At 37.7% G+C, this 23,239-nt stretch overlaps 1 protein-coding gene across 2 annotated transcripts in view; it reads right to left on the bottom strand.

Annotated features, from left to right (window-relative positions):
• Positions 1-23,239, bottom strand: part of LOC110832213 (uncharacterized) — a 119,054-nt gene that overhangs the window by 87,627 nt on the left and 8,188 nt on the right. Inside the window, exon 1 of one of the 2 annotated variants that reach the window (XM_087349744.1) lies at positions 18,212-18,303. The exons of the other annotated variant lie outside the window; for it this stretch is intronic. The gene's annotated coding sequence lies outside the window, so the exon portion shown is untranslated. Of the gene's footprint in view, positions 1-18,211; positions 18,304-23,239 lie in introns of those variants that run through there. 2 annotated transcript variants of the gene reach the window in all.

Here is a 23,239-nt window from a genome sequence, read left to right as displayed (position 1 = left end):
CAGGCTCTTAAAGCAACGAAGTCACGCAATGTGAAAAATTAATTGTGAAACATATGTTTTTATGCACGTCTAAACTGCGTCTACGCAGAAATCTGACGAAGGTGAAATAATGGATTTTGGTTTTCTGTCATGATGCCGTGTAGACTTGTAGGTACTTCCTAACACTTAGAAAAAACATGTCGCCCCTGTCTTCAGGGTGGTGAACGCCAACTTGGACGACTAAGAAAGGAACTGACATATAACATTAAATTCATGTTCATATGTTCATGTGTATGATTCTTCTATTCTTATTATGAATATTATTATTGTCATGATTGCTGTTGCTGCAGATAGAAAAGTAAAAATCTCAGGTTCTTACAGCGGCGAGTATAAAGATGGCTGTCTCCATTTAGTCTGGTAGTTTACTTCTACAGACTACACGGCGAAACAGAAGATAGCCAGTTTCAGATTAATCCAATGAACACTCTCACAACTCAACGTTAATTTACACGGATATCTAAGTTTCGTAACGATAATTATGCAATTAGTTTTCAAACTGATTATATGATCCAGCAGTAAAGGAAAAGGCAGGTAGTTCCAAAATACAAATCACTTCATTGTAATGTTATCGAATTTATTTACTAGTGTCAAAACTGAGTACCAGCACTATACTGCACGTTTTACCTTCTTCGTGATAAATATGTGCATTAACAACGCCCCTTTCTATGACGTCAGAGATTATGGACGAGAGAGATTGTGATAGAGGGGAAAGAGCTCGATTGAAACCCTATTGCCATCTGCTTTAAGATCATACCATAACGAGATTTGGGGTGTGTTTCCCTCGGGAGCTCGTTACTGTAAACCTTCATGTTTCTTAATTGTTATTGTCATCTACAGCAGCAATTCTTGTTTTATCCTTACGTATTATTGTGTATTACCCTTTATTCTGAAGGCAGTATGCAAGGGCCTGAGGGATTATGCCAAATTCTCTCCCTCCAAGCGCCTATATGGAGTGTAGAGGGGCAGATATACTTTAAATGTTTCATGCATGTGTACTGTCTGCGACTTACAGGAATATCATAGCACTTCAAATACAGTTTAGCAATACCTAAGTTGTGTACGTTAAAATGTTAACAAATTATTATATTCTATTGAACCTGTATAATATGGTAGTTGAAGCGTGAAGTAGTTTAGAAAATGTTTTTAGCCGGGTAGTAATATGAGTTGTTATTCCCTTCTGGCACTACCAGCAAAAACATTATTATCCTTGCTTGAGGACACTACGAATTCTGGAAAGTAACTCCATCATCCCACTAATGATAGATGCAACAAGCACCTCTAAAATGTCGGAAGTAGCATACACTGGAGAAGTTTTCCAAGGCTCGCAAATACATATTGTATTGTCTTTTTCAGTATAAATACAATCTTGGCAATTGTAACAGAAACTCTGTAATTTCCCCATGTGCCAAAAATTCTTATGTATTGATATGACGGTCGCTTGGATTGTGTATGAAGATGTTGAGAGTTCTTACACAAAAAGCAGAATGCGAGATAAAATTCTGTCTGCTGAATGTAGACCATTGTTCGTAGGTAACACCAGGTTATGCCATAATAAGTGAAAGTATCGTTGAAAAACCTTGAGTAAGTCCGCACTCGACCATGGTCACTGAACACTAATGCTTTATCTTAGCATTCAACACAGGAACCATTGAGTTCTGTCATACGGACGGCACGTTTTACTAGAAGTCTCTTAGATTCTACATGTCTAAGAAGTTCAGTTCGTAAACAAAATTTCCTTCATAGGAGGTGTCATTTAGTTATCGCTCCACCAGTAATGAAACAAATTGTTGTCTTGTAAGATTTGAGGTTTTCAGAGCGGAAAGTCTGAACATTGCTGTCTTAACGTCAATTTTAACATTTCCTCAAGGTTATTTACTACTAAAAATAGCCATCTTCAAACTCACCGCAGTGAAAACCGCCCTGATGATGGAGGCAGCAAGGACCTCTGAAACGTCGGTAAACTTCTACCATACTACACGGCGCAACAACCCAGAAGACAGTCTTCTTCAAAGACACCGCCTTGAAAATCTCAGATCCTACTTATTCACCACTCACTCTTTCTCAAAACCGATGCGAGTTTCTCAGGGGTTCTGTACCCGCGTATGCTCCAGCGGTCCCATTAACTCCATAAAACACACTTCTTAAAAAGCTAATAGTTGCTCAGCAAGTAAAGAAGTTCTCTTTTACAGAACCCTGAATCAAATGAATCCAGCGCAAATTTTTTATACTCTCTTCTCTAACATCTATTTTAATATTACTCTCCCATATACGACTAGGTCATACACGTGGTCGATTCTCTTCAGGCTTTGCGTTTTCCCTATATTGATCACAAAACTAAAGCACGTAACAACAGTTGCTGTTTTTCAAAGTGAAAGTTGTGGGCTTATCAACGACCTGGCCAAATGTCGGAAAGAAAGTGAAAGCAAATCCCACGCATTCCTAATATCAGTAATAGACGGAGGACAGTGGTCAGCTTCACGCTTTGGCCTCTTTACCCACTTAGAGAGGCCGCCAGTACCCTTTGAATAGGAAGGGTAAACTTCAAAGCCGGTCTGGAGTTAGTGTAGACGACAAAACGTGTGCATTTCTCATTTCTTCCATGCGTGCTACACAATCCTGCCATCTCATCTTTATTCATTTGGTCACCATAAAGGAATTATTATATTGTTGTCAATTTTATATGATTAAGTTACAGAAAGATCATAGGTTATGCGCGACATATCGTATCTACGTATGCAAAAATTCATAAAAAAATTGTAATCGGGGAAACTCGAGGGAAAATACTACATCGACCACCTAAGGAAACATCAAAGAATAAGATGATGAGTATAGTCTGGTGGAAGTCTACGGACGTTTCAGAGGTGATTCTTCCTCCGTCAACAAGGCGATGAATAGTTGTCAGTTTTCAAAAACGATCTTACATCACTTAGCAGGCTACCAACACTAACAGTTGTAGTAGTCTCTTGGGTTGTGGTTTGTATCCAAATGGTTCAACCCGGACCATACACGTAGATCGCCACGAAGAACTGAAGCATGTCATCCTCCATCTTGTTCAGAAGTTGCAGGCTGTGCTTGTACATATGACACAGAGCCCTTGAAATACGTCACTGTTCGCTAGAACAAATGGACGTCATTGGTAGACCATGACCTGCAGTGGGGGGGAAATTATTTACAGTTGTCAGCTGGCAGAAAAGAGCCTCATAGGAAAAATATGTGATCCTCTTACATTTCTGGGCGCTATGAAGAATGCCTGTTTGATTCATTTCGTTTTCTTTAGCGAAATTCTAGTTGGAAGTTGACAACTGTAAGACAAAGTCGACGTTGGACTTCAGGGTTATGGAATTGTTGGTATATATACCAGAGCCTCGGGGAATCATACTGCCCCAACCTACACAACAGTCTCGGAAACACATACATGCCTCGAGAGAAATTCGAACCCACGACCCAAGTGTTCGAGCATCCAAAACCGACAACTTACGTAACAGGCTACTGCACCCGGCTAAGAACATGACAGTACGTAAAATCTGTCGACCCCAGAGAGTGTAAGTAATAGGTGAACGGAAATATTTCACAAAGAAGAAAATTAATTCTCATCACCCTGATGATGGAGACAGTAAGCTCACGTCGGCCAATGTCTACCAGACTACCACGATGCAACATCTGAGAACACAGCCGTATTCAACAGATCACAAATCACAGACGAGATTTAGTTACTGGTACATGCAACATTTTAGTCGCAAAACCAGAAGGGGTGAGAGGAGACCACTTCTAAAACCTATGGCATAGATGGGAGGATATGGGTTCTATAAAACGTGGGGAATATCTTGGCCATCAAAAACAGACTACCTCTGCTACATGTAATTAGGGTAAAGGCAGGTCGATGATGATTACCTGATCCATCTTTCTGCCTTTCTCCGCTTGGAAATGCAAATTTAAAGTGATTTTTAAACGGCTGTATTGAAATTTATTTTACGAACGCCAGTCACATTTTGTCCGTTTTATTTCATGTGGCCTTAGTCTCGTAGTTTTTCATTAAAGTTGGCCGACGTCAGTACTTCTTACAGCAAGATACACCGATCCCGGCTACTAGAAACTTACGTAAACGTCTGAGGTCGCACAGAGAAAGTTTAAATTGGTTTACTTTACTTTACTTTACTTATGTTAGGTTCTGTTATTACTTTACTGAAGACAAACCTACAAAGATTTTAACTCTATATGGTTACATTCATGAAGAAGTTAACAGATTTAATTCAGGGACTGCTTGTTGCTACTGAACGTGGAGTTTATTTTTACCGTCTTCTAAACCCCTAACAATTGAAATATACAGAATTTGAGTCTTTATGCTTACGAAATCAGATCTCTCACCCCAAGGAAAGATAGAAGTTTCTGGACCAGCTGGAGGGCAAAATATTGAGAAGCTTCGTAATTTGTATGCTTCGTAAAATATGATTAGGTTGGTACAAACAAGGACGGTGAGATCGTGGGGTCACGTAGCACGCATGGGAAGATAAGAAATGCATACAGAAGTTTTATTAGGTATAACTTATGGGAAGGTATCACTTGGAAGATCTAGGATAATATTAAAATACATTTTACATCTTTGAAGCCGAAGCTCAACTAAATGATACATCAAGGGACCACAACACGTCTACATTACGAAAATCACTTGGTTAACGCTGTTTAAGGAAATAATTGCTGTTTATTCTAAGAATCATATAAAACCCGTAAATACTCTGTGTGGGTAATGCGCAGTTACTAAATATTAAATTAGGTGGGATTCAAAGGGTTAAGGGAACAGTGTAAGGGTACAGACTGGACTTTTGTCACTCTTTTGTAAAATCTAAGGCTTTTGTAAACACGGTAATGTACTGAGGGTTCTACACAAGTTCGGTAATTTCTTAATTAGCTAAGCGACAATTACATTTACTCTGCTTCTTAGAGTTAGTTTAGCGTTTTAACGCAATGAGAATTTGAAAGCCGTGATGTAACATTCCGGCAGATGTTACGAAGTGCCACATGGAAATTTCTTTCCTACAAAACATTTGTCATTTGATGTCTTATTTTTATACGAGTTTTAAAAATGCAATCTTTAAATATCAAATTACAGCCGCCTTCTTACCACGAAGCTTTATAATGATTTTCTCTCTTCCTTTACCATTTTATTTCATCATACTTTCCTCCTGACTTCCTTATATCCTTCCACTCATTTCTTTCTCAGTTTATCTTTCTCTAAATAATCTCTACAGTTTCCTTTCATTACATCTATTGATCATTCGATGGACGTTCCATACAGTGATCATCTTACGGTCAGATAAATCCAACACAGATCCCGTCAGACGTTCTATTATCCTTGGTTCTTAATTAGTCCTTTATTACAAAAGTCCTTTAACGTCACTTATTAGATTATATAATGTCAAATGAGAAATATTAACACGATTGTAAATGAGTAAGCTAGGAAGTGGCCAATGCCTCTGTTAGTTTCAACCAACTACTTTAGTATAGGAACTGAGGTAAAGCATGAAACATCAGTCAGGCTGAGATTCGAAAATCCTCAGTAGAGGTCTAACCACTACTCAACGACAGTGTCTAACATATCTGGCATTTAGAGGCGGGTTATCTCAATTTTCGGATAAGGAAAAAGTAATATACTTTTAGGGGAGGGTTTATTAGATAAAGATATTTACTACTAGCAATTATTCGGTATTTTAAGACGACCTAATATGAAATTTATTTTCTGTATATTATTCTGTGAGACAAGATAAAACAAGAGACGGTCTTATAGCACACACTTCAAGCTGTGTTTACAAAATACGTCATGTATAAATGACAAATGAGAATAAGTGACCAAATGTCAAAGGTCGCTATAGCAAAAAATAAAAAGCTATAAAGTAGCTACTTAACTGAATTTAAAAGCAATTAATTATAGAAGCAAAAAAGGTCATTCATGGAAGAACATTACTCAGTTATTAATCAATTATAATTATCTCATTTATATTTAATCACAATCGTAAATAATTAAATGAAAATAAATTATAATAGTTTGATTATAATTATTTAAACTACTTTCTGTTGGATTCCTGGGTTTTTGGACCTTGTCTATCTTCTGATATTACAAAAATATACGATGTTTCGAGAAATGGATCTGTGCTCGTCTTCAGGTGCAGTGTAGGGAAAATTTTGTCTGTGGGGTCCGTTAGAATGAGCTAATCCCAATCACTGAACGATGGACAAGATCCAAAAATCCAACAAACCAGACTGTATTAACCCATCGTCAGAAATCATCAGAAGTGTCTGTTCATTTATTGAACAGTTGTTTAACAAATATCGACTACTGGGGTTGATTAGTTTTTTTCTGTTGGTTTAGTTTTATGTCTATTGTGAGTTTTCAATAATATATTTTCCAAAAAACTTATCACATAACTTTAGCATATTAGCTTTGTGGTTCTGCATTAATTCGTCTGACTTATATTCCGGAGGTTGCTGGTTCGAATCCCGACCACGATAAAGACTACACTGTTGAGAATTATTAAGGATTCAATTTATATTCTTCATTTTTAATAAATTTTTATTGCCTCAAAGAAAAGAACAAGTTGTGTCTGTGTGGCTTTTATTACAAAGTAGTTTATTCTTCACAAACAGACCTGAGGTTAGATAAACGAATTCCTTTATATAAACATAATATCTCAGATTACAGTTGTGGCCAGGAGAAATACGTTATTTAACCTTCATTTAACTTGTAACGAACATACCTTGAACTCAGCTTTCCTCAATTTAATTTAACTCACATTCTTATTGTACTTAACATAGTTTCAACGGGTTAACGGTCATTCAAATTTTGCAACATTTACATGTTTGTTTGACCACAAGTCATTTAACGATGCTATGTTAACTGATCAGGCCATTCATGTAAAGAACTTAATTGGAAGAGACGGGCGTGACGTATCGAAATACGACCCCGCTGTATTTCCCGAGTAATTCAAAATGACAACAAAACACCCCAGCGTTTTGTGTGTTTCGGTGGAGACTCAAACCTGGTACTTCCCGACTGTAAGTCGAAAGCATCACTGCTCGGAATTAGCTCTGCAAAATTATAAACAACAAATTAACTAATTCCTTCCTCCCTTCCGTCTTCTTTTTATTTCTTGCTGTCTCATTCTTTCTTCTTTTAATTCTTCTTTGATTCTTTTTCATTCTTTCTCTCCTTTCTCCCTTTTATTTCATTTTCCTTTCGTTTCCTTCTCTCCTTATTTTCTATCATCTTCTTTTTCTTCTGCCTTTCATTCCATTTCCTTCTTCTTTCTTCCGTCTTTTGCTTGTTCGTATTTGCCTTCCAGCTATTTTCCCTCCCCTTCCATGTTAATTTTCTTTCTTTCTTCATCTCTGTATTTAAATATATTTTCATTCCTTTCTCCTTCTTTTGTTTATATTTTCCCAGCAAAGAAAATAAAATCTAGCACATCATAAATTTGCAAATGACGTCATAAGCTTCGCGATATCCAAGTAATGAAAATTTATGCGCGACTTGATGCAAGGGAATATCACTTAATCACTTCTGCCAGAGCGGGGACCTTCAGAAAGACATGAACGAGGAAGCATTGCTACTCCTTTTTGTGGGAGTGTCTTTCTGCAGTTTGTTTTATCAGCACAAGATGATAGTGCTCTCCGATTTTTTGTACCAACACTCGATACACCAAGGGTGTCCAACCTGCTACCAGAAAATATTTAACAATATTTGTGTCGCAATTATCCTCTCGTGCCTTCCCCCCACCCCCCCCCCCACCCCACCATCATCGAAAAGTCTTTTGGACCTGTTTCCCAGTTTTCGTAAAACTAATTACGGGAGACATTAGAAATGCATGTTTATCCTTCAGTTGGGAAACTTGAACGGATAGCATTTAGAAGACCTTGAAATAATAGGAGGATAATATTAAAGTGTATCTTAACGAAATAGGCTGTAGCGGTGTGGTATGGGGTTGTCTGGCCCAGAAGGACCAATGGCGGCCTCCTGTGAACACGATAATAAACCTTGGGTTTTCTTAAAAGGCAGGAGATTTCTTGCCAATCTAAGCAACTATCAGCTTCTTAAGGAAGACGTTGCTCCATGAAACAAACATATGGAAAACGGAAGTTCCGTCACATAAAACAATAAACTTTATCAACAACAAAATTAATGGAGCAACGTCTCGATCTCATGAAGCCATTCCAGGCCCTATTGACTTTTGTCTGATGTTTGAGTCAGTACTTCATCACGACAGCAGGCAATAATGTCACTTTCATTGTTGCTGCTTAAACATTACTGGCAACTTCACGGAGCAGAGTCCTTCTTGTGAGCTGATATTAAAATGGCCGATATCTTTCAGAAGAAAACAAAACACATACGACGATATTAACAGGAAGTTATGCACAGAATAAACGAGATTCTGAAGTTTGCAAGGCCAAAATTCAAGAGTTAGAAATTTCAAAAAACGTGTGAGGGTTCGTGATGTTTGTACCATGTTCCAGAAAAATCCGCCACAATCTTTCCTTTTGTCCTTATATGATATCCTAGTCCTATTTTCTCTTATTATGTTACCCTGAATCTATTTTGTCTTATGATGCCATAATCTTATTGCTCCTTATATGATGACGTCATAACCCTATTATTTTCTACTTCATAAGAAGAGCGGTCCTATTACAATCACGAAGATATTTGACTAAGAAGTACCTTGGTCGTTTAAAAACAATCTTATTTTGCGTTCTAATTGCCGTGTTTATAGTTGAAAGAAGGACTGGAAGTGGTTTTTTTTTATTTGAATCGGTCTGGACAGTTCGCATATTAAAGTTCACGAACAGAACATGCAATCTATCAGGGAGGATGTTCCTAGGGGGCAATGCCCTAGCCCCCCTCCCGTCCTGTTGAGGCACCCAACTCCTCATCTGGCTGTTACTAAGCTGAACTCATGTGGCAGCTTTTTGTACGTCCCACAGTACGGAGCTTTGCAATCCATGTTTAAATGAAAGGCAAAGCTGTCCCTTGAAAGCAACACGCCATGAAAAGTGTTCTGGGGGCATGGAAGTGAAGCAGTCCTCAACGTCGTCACTAGATGGAGGTCAGCTATGAGCTCGGTTCTGTCGCTTTTACGTCCATGACTGAATTTTATACACATATTTAATTCGTATGCAAAAAGCACATTCAGTTCTTCATATTTCTTCTTCCGAACGACCGTCAAGCACATACAGATACAAGGTTACGCAAGGATATTTTTTAATAAAAATATTTCCAGACTAATGGAAACTTGACTGGGAAGCACATGTTTATGAACACAACTAAAACTACATGAATTACTCGAATTTAATCTTCTTATTACAAGCTGCGTATTTCCATCTGATCAATATGGATGTAACAGTTCTACTTCCACAGACTGCAGTAACAAACTGGAAGATTCCCAAGTTTTGACAGATAAACAATACGGGGCACGCCTGTACAATGAGTGATAATTTGGAAAGTTTACGGGGTAAATACTTCGGACAATTAAAACCAGTTGTGTAATGTCGTGTGGAAGTATTGAAACACGTGTTTCACCCGGCAGCTGCGATAAATGACTTCCACGAAATGGCGTCACCACTACTGGAATAGTCCACATGCATTAAACACTCAGGACATTTCAGGCATAAAATGGAGCACAAATAGAAGGAAGCAACAGTAATATGTCACAGTAAAACCGCAAAAACTAAATTTCACCATGTCGTAAACAGTCTCGGTTTAGTAAAATTATGAACCAACTAAAAACTGACAAACGTATTGACAGAATTAACATAGTGACTTTCTGTCTGTCTGAATTTACAGTGTGACTGAAATTAAAATTCTGTTGCCTAATTGAAAATTACATTCAGTCTATCTCTTTTAGCTGTAGGCTTCCAATTATAAAGTTTATTATTAAGCCGCGCACGGTTTACTCGTCAGCCTGACGATGGAGACAGTAAGCACCTTAAAACATCAGCAGATTTATACAATGCTATAAGGTTCTACGTCTCAGAAAACACTTCCAGCCGTGAAAACCTTAAATCCCACATCATTCATTAAGCCTACTTACTGTGTTTAAATACACTCTACATGTTATTAAATTGTCACTTAACTTTTGCGTGATGAAACGATCTCTGCAGTTGGAAAATATTCGACCAGGAATGTTGGTCAGATTTTTAATTTATAAATTATAGGGACAAAGTTTACCGTACAGGTCAACAAGTTTTTGCGATACACGGCGTTGAACCCGAGGCTCACGTAAGGATTAAGTGTTCAGTAACGGAGAATCTCTCGAAAAACACTAGGAGGTCTGTGTAACGGATTTATTTACGTAGGCCTGTTCAATGTTCATGTTTCGTCTGTTCCCTTTCCATCCCTTTTTATCCAGGTCCAAAATTGCGCTAATTTATCACGTAACTATCCTGCGTCCTTTTCATTTAAGTTATATTTTCCGCACCAATTCCTTCCACGATATTCCAATTCTTATTTTATCTCTTATGTTTCCCCGAACTTCTAACTGTCAAATATTAATCGATCTACGTTCCATTAAGTAAAAACAGCCCTTCAACATATCTAGCGGGTATTCCTTCATCCGCATGGCACAATTGTTATTGAAAGCAATCTTTCTTCCATGCGAACTTTAGTAATCCATTAATGTCGGTCCACCTCATTCAGAATAGTGTTACGCCATTCTGATTCTAGACCGTCCTGATTTCATATCGAAGTCATTAGCGACAGGGTGTTAAGGAAAAAATGCTTCGTTACTGCAGTAGCATCCAAAACAATTCTAAGCAATTTTCTAGTTGACTTCAATCCTAAGGAACACCTTCAAGATTTAGACCATGAAAGAACACTCATATTCAAGAAGTTTGTGGTGATAAACATGTTTATACATTCCACCTAAAACACTGAATCGCCGATATGCTTATAGCTTGTGTTCTCCAAAATAATTAAAATCTACAATAATTTCGAAGGAAAATACTACATTACCACTTCACACAAAATTTAGTTAATTCTTAATATTTCCTAGCCATTAGACTCAAGATAAGTAAGACACTTGTTAGACCAGCATTTATGGTGGGCATTTTGAAGAACCAAAGGCATAGCAGGAATATTGTGGTATAAACCCACCGTATCGTAAAATAAATGAGGAAATCATAACAAAATTACAATTTTCATAAATACAAATTTATAGAACAGTAAAGAAGACATTGGTAAGATGAGGTTTGAGAGAAGTAGACATTTCTTCCTCTGAAATACAAACCAAACGCAAAAAAAAATATAAAGACGACCAGAAAGAAGGAAGAACGTCCTTTTGTACTATTCGAGACAGGTCCCAATAGGCCTAATACTATAAATGACAACGACAATTGATGATGGTGATAATGATTACGTTAATGCATACGTTTCGTGATCAATACAAGTAATTCAGTTTACTAATTTCCATCAGTACAGATACCGAATGTAAATTGATGTACCTACTAAATTTTCATCTCTATCTCTAGGAGTTAATTAATTAATTTATTCAGTTGTTAACTCTAATTCTATTGATATAAATTTTATGCTATAGGATATGCAAGAATTATCTAGAAATGAGGTGAGAATCATTGATAACACTTTGCATCCAGCGCCTACTCTAACACAAATATGAATTACACGCAATGGAAATCAAAAATAAAACTTTGAGTTTTTGGGCCGGTTAGTTTCCTGATTGAATACCAGCATTTCGGGGAAATATTCTGCTGTCATCGTCAGGGCTGAAGAAGCGGTCATTTTGATTTCGTGGACCAGAATTAAAAAATGTTTTTGGGAAATAACGTTCTTCCAAAAACACTCACATCATTAATCTTTATATATTAAATTTCTGCCTGCAGTAAGCCTATTATTAATCTATAATTTGTTCAGGAAATGTCAGAAATAACAGAAGATCAGACCATTAATGGAAGGGAAACACCATCAATAAACCGAACACTTTATAGGCTACCTGTTGTTTTGCATGTTCGAAATTGGTCTCTAAAATCATACGTAGACCACAAAATGCATATGAGAAGAGAGTGCTACAGAGATTACTTGCATTTGTGGGGCAGGAAGTAACAAGTAAGTAATAACTGTGTGATGAGGCGATCAAGTTTAATGATTTCTAATCTTCACGAAATGTTATGAAAGCGATGAAATCGAGAAGGAGACACATTTTACGTCATAGAATAGATAAGAATTTCAGTCACTAAACCTGGAGAATTAATGCCAGTTGGCAGATCAAAGCATATTGTTCATTCAAAATAATGTTAAAATAGATCTTGAAGAAACAATGTAATTGGCCTGGGCCATATGGGTCATGATAAGGACCAGTTGTAGGCTTATGTGTACACGTAAACGATCTCCTCAATTTCCTAAAAGTCGGGGGATTTCTTGATTAGATTGATGAATATGAACTCGATGTAGTTATTTAATAATACTAACTCAGAACGTGTTGAAGCTACTGGAATGCTGGCTTTCAGATAAGCAGTAAGAATTACACTCTGAAATTTTAAAAGAGTTAGGCATCGCCAAGGATTCTTATTAATATTCCAGCGACAATGCCGGAGAATTCAATCAAAAACTTAACTTTAATCGTTCCAGATGAAAGCTGTTTAATTACTTTGTCATAAATCTTTGACGATATATCGTAAAAAGGAGATTTCAGCGCTGGAAAGCTTCACTCGTTGATCGATGAGTAAAAAACATTGACGTCATTACGTTGAGGCAGGTCAGTAACATCGAACAAAAGAGAATCTTGAATACATAATCGAGTAAAAAGGAGACAGGAATGGCGCCAAGGATATCCAGGAAAAGTACAGTCAACTGCGCCAATACGAATACCAAGTGACAGTAAGGTTAGTGAAACATCACACAATCTTCCCACCGCAAGATACAAACAAGCCCTTAACACTTTCTGCATAAGAATACCGAATTTTAGAGATCCGAAATACACGAATGTAGGTGGTACATATGATTACCACTCGACTTTAAAGAGTCAAGTTACGCAGATATTCGGCTAGGCAGTTACGTAATTACATACTTAGTTTGTTAAACGTTTACTTACTTACGAAATCAGGTGGATAAATAAAATACTTCATAATTAAAGAATTCAGCTGCTGGATAGGTACGTATTTTGTTATGTGGCTAGGTACAAAACCTAGCCGCTTGTTTAGTGGCTGGATAGGTAGTTATTTAGTTAAGTACTCAGCTGTTGATTTAGTCCAGTATTGTCTTACGTATTCAGTTGCTGGAATGTCAGGGTGACAGAGGACTCTAATGTGACAAGCTCTGAACAAATTCACAGCTCAGTGTGCTTGTTTGTAAATCCTATTGCGTGTCATAACGTTACGAGGTCATACGTTTTAAGCTAAAAATCTTCGAGTGTCTATGAAATTACAGTTGGTATCACAGTGTATGTACACGACATTCTTAATACAAACATTGATCGACATGTGAATGGTATGTAATCGATGCTAATGAGGCTAGATCAACAATCTACAGTACAGACGGAAATGAAATGAAGGAAACCACACATAACTGTTACAGCAAGACAGAACTAAGACACAAAGTTGCCAACAGTGAATCGTAACATTTTGAGAGCGTCTCCAGGATAGGAACCAGTTGCTGGAAATTTGTTGACCATCTGAGAGATCATTTACTTGTCAAAAAATGCTTTATTCTTAAGTTTTAGATCCTTCACGAAAACTGACCATACAGGATTAGTGCCTGTTAGTTCTCTGTCTGGTATGGGGAAATACCAGCAAAATACTGAAACATATGCCCCGTTTAATTACGCTGTCTCATATACAGATATACTGATATTGATTTTGACTTTAAGTCACTTTTGCAGTAGCTGTTCTCATGTATAGATTTTTTTCTCAACCTCGTATTTAATATAGTGTCAAGATGATCAAAAATTAAGATGGTTTTCTTCCGGTTTGTAGCGCCGTGTAGTCTGGTAGAAGTTTAACAACGTTTCAGAGGTCCTTGCTGCCTCCATCATCAGAGCTGTCGCCCACCTTTGGACTCACCGCAGTGAAAATCTCACTTAATAAAGTGTTATTAATTATCCCATACCAGCAGAAAAATAGTTAAGGAAAGGTTATTACAGTACACTACCGATGCAGATCTAAACGTGGTGGTACATTCAAATTCAAAGGGGAAGAAATAAACACTACCATCATATATTGTGTTTCGATAAGGCCTGTGACCAAATCGGCTGGAATAAAGTGGATGTCGAAAGCCTAATTAAAGGCTAGAATTCCAGTCATAATTATTTATCTTTTTGAATGTTTCTCTATGGAAGCGTGATCCATTCATCCTTCCGTCCGTAACTTTTGTAAGTTTTTTTTGTGTCTTTAGAGATCAGGCAACCGAATGCCAATACTTGAACCACATTCGTTGAAAAAGGGGTTGGGAGAGAAAAATTCATTATAGTTTAACATCCCATCTATTACAGTATATAAAAGAGACTCGCTATTTTTAGTTGAAGTACTTTTTTTTTCTTTTTCATACTGCATCGAAATTTTTAACTTGCGATCTCACAAAAGAAAATGAATTTCAAAGCCCCAGAGAGATCCTCCTTGCATTTTTCTTCTCATCTCATGTTGATTATATCCTGTCATCATTTTTCTCTGCCTTCGTTCTTAGTTCATGTAAAGAAAATTGATACAATACTATCTCTGGTGGCTCCCTCTGGAGATAAAACGGCTGTTCCTGTCGAAACAAAACATCGACCAACATCACTAAACCACGATCTTCACAAGAGAAAGCATATGCTGTTCTATGCCATCTATTGGAAAGCGTGGGAACTACAATAACAAGCCCCGATACCTTACTTGTCACGTGACAACGGGTAGTGATGGATGTTGGTAATAGGTACATTGTGTTCCCGTCTTAATTAAGGTAGAATTATTCCCTAACTGTGGTTCACAAAATTTTCCAGACTAATGCCCTGAAATCTGTGTTCGAAGAATATTTTAAGACAAGTTTACAGAAAGAATATGAATGACGTTAGGTGTCGACAGTCCCGTCTACACAACAATTTTTGAATATAGTTTCGATGTTATTAAGATCCACAATATGTTCCGACCTTAATTAGTCATCTACACCAGTGGTATTCAACCAGGGGTAAGCGTCCCCCCGGGGGTACGTGAAGACATATTAGGGGGTACGTGAAATTTAAAAATATATATATTATTTTATATATGAATAATCAGTATTGTAATTTATTTAATTTATTTTAGATGTAGATTATATACTATGTATTACTTGAATTATACACCAACAACTTTGGGGGTACACAGAAAATATGTGTACAATTTAGCAGTCATATATACTAGTTTCGAACAATTGAAGAGAACCACCTAAACATGTCCAAATAAAGTCGAAAGAAGAAGTGGATCTTAGCACTGAAACTATAATTAAGATTTTGTAGATTGTCTGTCAACAACCAACAATCAGCAAACAACAGGATTCATCCCTTAAAACTCAAAAAGTACTTACGTTTCTCTAAAAGTTTTGCAAAATTATAATATACTACACAGTTGTGATCTATAATTACAGTAGGCTTAAATTTCTTGCCGAACGTATAAACGTTAGTGCATTACAAGAAAAAAATACATTCATTATTCCCACTCACCATTAAATTCAATTTCTACAAACAAACAGCAAAATACACCTTGCCTCTCAAAGTAGTGATTAGTAACACGTGTTGTAAACCGAACAGATCGTTTTATGCATTCAACCGGGTCTGCGTCTCAGCACTGAAGTAAAATATTTTTACCTGCAAGAGCTGAAGGACCAGGTCAACGACAGAAACCACATAATGAGCAGTTTCACAATTTATATATTTTGTCTAAAGCCTTGTATCGACTGCGCGCGGCTGCCTCGCGAGGCAATGTTCGTTGCTTTGCCTCGCAAAGTCGATACCATGTTGCCACGCGTAGCAGAACGAACACTGCCGCGCTCGAACTTGGCGCGCGTCGAGCCAAATCTGAGCGGTTCTTTGTCCCGCGGCAAAGGGATTTCACTGTGCTGTATTCATGGTGATCTTGCGAGAACTGACGAACAGCGTCGATCACAGCCGAACACGGCTGCCGCGCTCGATGCTGGTAACCACGAGCACAATGAGCGAACGAACGAGTTTGCCGCGCACGAACAGGTGCGCGAGGCAGCCGCGCGCAGTCGATACAAGGCTTAAGAATATCACAGTAAATAAAGCAATGATAAGATGGCGGAACATAGGAACGGAAATGAAAATATAAAATACCACAAAATATTTGTTAAAAATCGTCTTAGGAAGGGGTCAATTGGGAGACCTGAGAGTAGACAGAAGGACGAAAGCTTAACGAATCTTTAAAAAAATTAACATTTAAGTTATTAACTGCAAGGAGCTGTTTCAGGATATTATCTGACGAAGAATTTTTGGGATAAGGGTGCTGAAATTTCTGATGTACAGTGGTCGTGGCGAATATCTGCGTTCAACGTCCGTTAGAAGTAGCAGGCAATGCGACCAGAGGGGCGGGAGGGGAAGGACGTATATACTGTCCAACCTTTTAACATTATTTCCCAGTGACAGAACTTTGTACATCGCTGTATCAGTTCCTATGTTTGTAATGTCTTTAGTTTACAAAGTAGGATAGCTCAGTCAGTATAGTGACTAGCTACGGGCTGGACGACCGGGGTTCGATCCCCGACGGGGGACAGAGGATTTTTCCTCTAGCCTCTGGGGCCCACCCAGCCTCCTCTACAATGGGTACCGGGGTCCTTTCCCGGGGGTAAAGCCGGCCGGGGCGTGATGCTGACCACTCACCCCCATCTAGTGCCGAGATCAAGGAAGAGAGGAGCTATACCTCCACTCACCCCAAACGCCTACATGGCGTATAGTGGGACAAACTTTACTTTACTTTTTTTTAGTAGGCGTATACAAGTTTGTTCGTCTTGTAGCCACAAGCTAGTGACGTAGAAAAGCATACTTTGGTCTCGGGTATTTTAATAATAACATTAATTAATGAGTCCGTTGAATAATTACTGCCTGCTCAAATAGAATTAACAAATGACCAACACATCTGTCCTTAGAATTCGTGCAAGTATAATACAAATTACAGTCATTGTTCATTCCGCGACCGGGTGTGTGAAATTGTTTACAATTACGGGGTATCTGCATATCATTGTGCTAACGTTATCCATTTTAATGACAGTTTCATATTTACGTGCAATGAGAGTAACAACGTTGATTTCTTAAAATACTACAAGTTACGAGCATCAATAAGAAGAAGCCCGTAAGTTATTATAATGAAGAAACAAAACACTTTGGTGTAATAAACAAAATGGTGCATCATCCGATTTGTTGGTACTTTAGTAGTGAGATCGACTTAACTAAGGAGCATGCAACACAGCTGAACGCGATGTTGTACTGACAGTGGTAAAACGGGGAGAATGAGACGATGCCGGGCTTCATTCAGGAAATATGTTAGACATTCTCCATTTTACGTGGTGTGCACACGGAGGTTTGGAAGTTGAATATATTCCCCTCCTCAGATATATTTCATATAAACAACATTTTAGGAGTTTTCCCTACTCCTGGCTACGTTCAAGGGGGCGCTTAGAACCTCAAAATATGGCCCTTAATGCTCCAATTTTCATGATTATTTGTAGAATTATTTTTATCTGGAAAGAAAGATACCATTGTACCATTTTTGTGCAATATTTTTTAAAGCAGGGGTTTCCAAAATGTGGTCCACTGATCAGATTTTATCAATGAAATTAGATCCGCTAAGACCCCCGTAATTTTCAAGTGATCCCGCGGAACATTTGGGAGCCACAGTTTTAAAGCGCCATTTTTATTATGTTCATATTTGTGTCGCTTGAAGGAGCAGATGTACATAAACAAACCTATGCACTCACGTTACAAAACACTATTTCATGACTTGCACTTTTAAAAACGTAATAGACTCGTGATCCAATATTATAAAATGCTATAAATACTTAGTTTATGATAAAAATGACCAGGGTTTTTAATCCTGTAGTTCTCTGTACACATTTATGTTTCATTCATAATAGTTAATATTCTTTATAATCATCTACGGCATTATGCAAAAATAGTGCATAGATTAGCTACGCTGTTTCATAACATTTGTTTTAGCTTACCCATTAGAACTCTCCAAAGCCTTAGATATTCCGTTTCTTTTAGCTTACTAGCATCTGAACACACGATTTATTCTTTCCTCTAATCCGCACTGCGCCAGACTCGTTGATGGTCTGTCTACTCGGATGTTACTACACTACACAAATATTTGCACTTTCAAATGTTCTGGCTAAATCTGCCAGGTTCTGTCCTTGACTGCCTATAAAACCATTCTCATTGCTTCAGTTACTACCATAACAATTTTCTGTTATAAATAAAATTGTTTTATTGAATTTTTTCAACAGTCAGATGGCCAACAGATACAACACGATAATATTTTCCTTGGGGGGTGGTGGGAGGTTCGGAGAGTCCATTTCATCGGAATGAGGTTACATCTAATTTAATTTGTACTGTGGTACGTAACTGTTATTGGGTTGCCGTTTATATGGTACACACTGTATCGGTATTATTATTATTATTACCATCATAAACATCAACATCAACAAAGGAATTGAACTATTATTATTATTATTATTCAATAAATGAATTGAATTATTATTATTAATATGGTACATTTATATATTTAGTTTCACTTGTTTGTTTTTGTATTTTTAATGTTTATTTTTATTATTTTGAAATGAATTTAATTATTTATTATATTTTATCTTGTACTCTGGTTTAGTGCTTGGCTGTTATTGGCCTTTTTGGCTGTTGTCAAGCACTTAAATAAATTAATTGAATAATCATCAATATTATTTTACCCCCAACGTCATTATTATCACTAGTATTGGTGCATTATTCACAATTCCATACCAACACGAAGTCATGAAACACGCTTGTTCTCTAACAAAACCAGACATATTGTTCTGTCATATAATAGAAACCTTTCTCAGGGCGAAACTCCACCAAGAATAAGGTCGCAGAGGAAACTAGGCTGAGTATTTTACCTCGGCACTGTCTTCCAACTGACAGAGGGGAAAAAGATTATACTTGATCCAATGCCTTTACGTAGGACAATTAATTAATAATACAAGCATGAACAACGGTCTAGTTGTTGTAAGAGAAAGAATGGCAAATTAAGCAGAATTTCCGGTGTAATTTGTGATGCGTCACAAATCATCTACACTGCGCCTTGATTGTCTGCATATGAAGCTGGCATCCAAGTTTGCGTGACGTTACTTAACACACCGATTGTCGCTGTTCTCACAGTTTCTTTGTCTCCATTTCAGAAATGAAATACCAAATGCACAGTGGCGGCTCGTCCAAAAGCGTATCATTAACACAGCGAATCACAGAAGGCTGTGTCTCGCTTATAAAGAGAAATTTCAGTTTTTTTTTTTTTTTTTGGGGGGGGGGGCTGGGCTGCCAAACATTTAATTTCAAAATATGATAAAGCATTCTCTTGTTTACTACAAAATTTCCCGTCAAGAATTACGGTAAAATCCAAAGCAGTACTTACGAAACATTGTTATTAAACGGAACAAAAAAATTAAAATGCTTTATTATCTTTGCTAAGCGTTTCCACGTTAACACCTGCTTTGCTACATTAGATCGAAGTACATATGTAGCAGGCCATAAATTAGTGAAAAGTCTTTTGTTTCAGTACACTGTTTCCACAAAGCAGCATATAAAAGTGAAATTAAGTTAAGTTGTGTAACAAAAAATTACGAATCTTTGTTTAATTAAATGATATGTTAAGATTCCATATCGAGGTTATTATAAGTGAGCTGTACATAGTAGGCCTTTCTTAACAGCATCACCACAATGGTTACAATCTTATCCCATTTCTCCCAGGATCCATTAGCAATAGCAAATGACTCCGTGATACCCCTGGAGAGACTGAGGAACCTCTTACTAGACGCAAAGAAAATAGAAGAGGACTTCCCACGGCAAACACTCGGGTGGCTTTAGCTGTCTGTAAAACTATTTTCCCGTTTTCCAAGAAACAAAGATCTTTACCGGATACCGCCACTGATATCTCGCGATACCATTCGTGTAGGTAGACTTGGAGACGACGCTTCTGCGTGCAGATTTCGTCACGAAAGCAAAACAATATCGGATCGATTATTTAACCATTTTCCAGAGTACGCCATGTCATATAAATTATTCTGACTCGTTTGTTGAAACTCTGAAGAGAAAGAATTGCGTGATCAGAACCCGCTGAGACAGCCCTTTGTTTCCTGACCTACCTGACTTTCGTGTCATTGATTCCTCGAAACAAAGAAAGAAGAAACAAAAGATGACCGAAAGTCGTGGTCGAGTGCTTAACACTCCTACTTAGCATTCGGGAGGTCTGTGTCCGACATAAATGCACACTTCGAGACCAAGAAACCTTCGAAAAGGAGGCGGCGAAAACCTACAACCGGGTTGTAGAGTCACGAAACAACAAGCTGTGAAAACAAAATGACATATGAGCAAAGTCACGAAGTAAATATATAGCAGGAATATACGGGAGCCGAAATATATTTAAGATGGGTTTCGGGCATTCCTAACTTTCAAAGAAGGCGATTTTTTAATTAATGACTTTTAGAAAAATGTCTGTGAAACAACTAAAGTTACACCGAGACCAACCAAGGACCAGGTCAATGAGGAAGTCCCTTATTTAAGATCAAGGTTATGAAAATATGCTACTTGGTCGAAGCTATCGCACACCTCGCGGGGTGGTGATAGGTGGGCGTGGAGCGGTGTTGGAATGATTATAAGCAGCGGAAAACTAAGATCTCGAAGAAAAACCTGCTCCAATGCTACTTAGTCTGTCAAAATCTTATTTGAAGTAGCCCGGGATTGAGCCCAGTTCCCTGCAGTAAGAATTCAGCTTTTAACGACTTCAGTATTTCTCTGTTTCTTTAAATTTAATTTTATTTATTTTTATAAATGTTTAAGTATACTTTAAGAACAATATTGGCTTTCCATTTTCATTAATGTCAATAACAGATATGAACACAAATGATCTAGGGGTGTGAAAAATAAAACAAAAACTAAATGACAACATAAATCAAACTTACACAGTTGGAAGGAGTAGTATAAAAAGTCGTAGCTTGCGGTATAATTGACGTAGTTTCGATAGCCACCAGAAGCGCAAAAATTGCATGGGAGCAAAGTGTCGACTAAACCAAAGAAAGCAAACAGAAATCGGAATGGAGGACCTTCAAGGGACTTCCTCCGAAAACTCTTTGAACAGCAGTCACAGATTTTGTGGGACGGAACTCGAGCGTACGAAACGCGTTCTGGGGTTCAGTCGCCGTTTTACTGTAGTGTCAATAGTTGAGCCCATAATGGCCATCGCAGGAGTTACGTCACTTCTCCCACATATTACAAAATGGTTTAAAGTTCCCCTTCCAATAGCGGAAGTTTCGTTTCTGTATGCCGTTTAATTTTTTGAAACAGCTGACATCATTTGTATTCACTCGGTATCTCTCTCTCTCTCCCCTCGCCAAGAATTTTCCGGCCACACCCAAAAATTTCTTACTAGACTTATAACGAAACGTGAAGCCTCCTTTATCACTGATGACCCAGTTTAGACTAAAACGTTGTGCGTCTGTGTACATTACAGCGGCATGTAACAGACTATAAAGGCTCGTATACAAAACAAGATCTTTTAAATGCATCTGTATACTACAGCAAAAGCAAAATTTGTTCTGATTTGATAATAATGCTGTAGAACGTGACATTTTATTAGCCCAAACATCTTAATAAGCGATCTATGCATCTGATACTATCTTATAACCGGAATATTTCATACGGGCTTTTGCATGATGGGGCAGAAACTTACTAACACCTATTCTAACTTCACGGTTGAAATTTATTCAACTCCCTGCTCAATTAAACCAAAATATTCATTGCCACGTTCACAAAAGCTCGCCATTGAATCATATCCCAAATTTAATGTAGTCTGCCTTTTTACACTTTATATTCCCGAAATATATTTAAATGTCATTCTGCCAACTAAATTCAGGTTCCAAAGTGATGTCTTCCCTGAAAGAACTGACTAGATCTGCGTAACCACGCATTTCTCAATGCCCCCATGCGTGCTGTATGTCCTGCCAATCTTACTTTCACAGAAAACGCACTTATGTATTCAATATAGAGTCTAAATTATGAAACTCCACATTATGTTAACTATTTTCCCATTCCTTACCTTAAAGTATTCTCCTAGCCCCCCCCCCCCCCCCCCCCCCCAAGACCAGGGGTTTGTACCCCACACCAACGAATAGATACAATTATAGTTTTATTGGCTATTTGAATGTTTGCGATTTAAAACAGGAAGATAGAAGATTCTCAATGCAATTTTGTCACGTAACCCTAATTTAATTCGCTCATAACTTCGAAGTGGATATAATTTTGTCTCTCACAGATATTTGACTACACTTCAGAAGGATCAGCTTACTAATACACCTTAAATATCACAGAATTATCAAGACGTCGAATGGTCTTCAAAAACAGGAAAAGCTTTGGTCAATGAGCAATGTTTGCTGTGTGGTTGATGGAACGGTGAGAGTGTCATAACTTCATGGTCAAATATTATGACAGGAAAGTTGAAGAATGCCTGTGTTCACGTCACAGTGAGTGGTCAGTATGTAGCAATTTGAGGTTTTTACAGCGGCGAGTATGAAGATTTCTGTCTTCTGGATGAATCGCCCTGATGACGGAGGCAGTATGACCTCAGAAACGTTGGTAAACATCGACCAGACTACACAGCGCAACAACCCAGAAGACAGAAATCTTCGATCTGAAAGATATTTGTGGAATGTTTGAAGAATTCGTCTGGAAGGCTAGATAAAAAAAATATATATATTCGGTCAGAATGTAAAATTCGAGAATCTAACAGGATAACTCCCCCATTCAAATGCAAGGAATCTCCTCTAACCTAACCTGTGTATTTGGGTGAAGGGATCAATAATCCATGGAAAGGGTGAAATATAGATAGACGGCAGTTACCAGGCTTGGCCAGTAGAACAGGCATTGGAAGTGATTAAAATTTTCTGTAATAAATATTTTAATTAAACAATGACGAAGGCAAAACACCGGGCACGGTCTGTTATGCACAGAGT

The sequence above is a fragment of the Zootermopsis nevadensis genome, unplaced genomic scaffold (assembly GCF_977971745.1).
Source record: "Zootermopsis nevadensis isolate Lab colony 2312 unplaced genomic scaffold, Znev_1.0 Znev_ptg000002l, whole genome shotgun sequence".
NCBI classification, from domain to species: domain Eukaryota; kingdom Metazoa; phylum Arthropoda; class Insecta; order Blattodea; family Termopsidae; genus Zootermopsis; species Zootermopsis nevadensis.
This window is presented reverse-complemented; position numbering and strand designations above follow the sequence as displayed.